Below are 2,133 nucleotides of genomic sequence, written 5' to 3' on the forward strand. Positions count from 1 at the left end.
ATAGTTACATCAATGCTATAGTACATTCTTCTCTTCACCATGTAAATGAAGGGAGCACATATGTAGGATATGCATTGTTTTTCGAGGCAAGAGCATGTACCGAATCATCATCCGCGACCTCCCCAAATTTGGTAAGTCCAAGTTCAGTAGCTTGTATTCCGCCTGTGATAAATGCTGACGCAATTTCAGCTGCATTTGCACCTTTGATATCGTGGTGGAGGGAGTCTCCTACAGCAATACAGTCTGAGGCATCGACAGCAGCCATTTCCATAGCGGACTTGTATATTATCTTATCAGGTTTGCCCATCCATTTTACTTCACCACCAAGTTTTTCATACGTAGCTGCTAGTGTTCCAGCATAACACGCAGAGCCCGAGCTTCAACAGTTACAAAATCAGGATTTGCTACTACCATCGGGATTTTCTTAGCAGCACACTGATGTAGTATCTTCTCAAGTTCATCAAGATTCATCGGAATTGCAGCACCAGTTGAAAGCCCCAACACTTCAGTTCTGTGGGCCAAAATAAAATCAGCTTCCACAACTTGTAGTCCGAGCCCCTTGAGAGATATAGCACCCCGGTCACTCCACGTCATGTGAATACACGATCTTCCTAGAGAGGCAAACCAAGCGTCGTCTCTCCTTTGAAGATACTGATGCGTTAATTCCCCACTCGTGATGACACCAGTAAAGAGTGATGGATCAAATCCAAGGCTTCTCAATTTTTCCATGGTTATCAATGCTCTTCTTGAAGAATTACGAATGATTACCATCTTCGCGCCACAAGTTGCCAACTTTTCCAAGGCTTAAATGGCACCAGGATAAGGTTGTTTCCCATCGTGAAGCACGCCAAACTGATCTAGAAACCATGCCTTGAATCGACGACTTTCAGCTAGATGTTGAATTCCACTCAAAGTTTGAAACTTTAGCTCGTTCGGGCTTGATGATTGAACTGATGAGCATCTTCCAATCATGGTTTAACCCTTCCAATAGTTCCTTTCGCTTATCTCATGTGTTATCTAACTGCACAAAGACGATTCCATTATCATAAACAAAATTCGCATGCGTGTATCAAACTTCTCTTACCAGAAACAAATCAAGTGGCTACTGGAAAGTAAAGAAACAAAGCCATATCGCTAATGCATTCAATTTTCAATACACTCAGATACTACTATAGCAGAACTGAGGTAGACGAACTCCGTTCTGATATAGCACAAATATCATTCATGAACGAACTTAATACATAGTATTGGACTATTTTCAAACCAAGGATTAAAGGAGAAAAACATAACGAATTCCCTCCCAACAAAATCGACATAGCATTCCAACAACAACACAACAAGAAGCGGAATCTCACAAGTGGAGTCTGGGGAGGAAGAAGACTTAACCTCTACCTTGGGAGGTAAAGAGGTAGTTTCTAATAGACGTAGCTTCTAGCAAACTGGATTTTTCGTGTACATGCTTGAGAGAGCATGGCTCAGCATCAATAATGTCAATAGATACACTTTTAAAAAGAGTAAATACTCTCGCAATTTTATCATACAGCGAAAGAAACCCAGAATTCCAAACCTGGTGGACTTGAAGTGAGAAAACTACCCGGAAACAACAGATTTTTGAGCAATCAAAATATCTCCGCTTCTCAATATCTCTTCACCTCTAAGTCTTTTCTCCAATTTAACTTGTCACACCAAAGCCCGGTGCACTAAGCTCCCGCAATGCACGGAGTCTAGAAAGGGTCAGATCACAAGAGTCTATTGTATGTAGTCTTATCCGGCATTTTTATAAGACAGTCCGGTGCTGTAAGCTCCCGTAATGAGCCAGGTCCAGCGAAGGGCCGGACCACAAGAGTCTATTTTATGAAGTCTTATCCTGCATTTCTGCAAGACAGCCCGACACTAAGCTCTCGCGATGCAAGGAGTCCAGAAAGGACCAGACTACGAGAGTCTATTGTATGTGCTCTTATCCTGCATTTCTGGAAGAGCCCGACACTAAGCTTTCACAATGCATGGAGTCCATAAAGGACCAAACTACAAGAGTCTATTGTATGTAGTCTTTTCGGGCATTTTGTAAGACAGTCCGGTGCATTAAGCTCCCGCAATGCGCAGGGTTCGTAGAAAGGCCGGACCACAAGAGTC

At 42.7% G+C, this 2,133-nt stretch overlaps 1 pseudogene; it reads right to left on the reverse strand.

Annotated features, from left to right (window-relative positions):
* Positions 1 to 9: 9 nt before the first annotated feature.
* On the reverse strand, positions 10 to 1,161 carry LOC124893524 (annotated as a pseudogene).
* Between the last annotated feature and the right edge of the window lie 972 nt (positions 1,162 to 2,133).

This window comes from Capsicum annuum, unplaced genomic scaffold (genome assembly GCF_002878395.1).
Source record: "Capsicum annuum cultivar UCD-10X-F1 unplaced genomic scaffold, UCD10Xv1.1 ctg60909, whole genome shotgun sequence".
Classification (NCBI taxonomy): domain Eukaryota; kingdom Viridiplantae; phylum Streptophyta; class Magnoliopsida; order Solanales; family Solanaceae; genus Capsicum; species Capsicum annuum.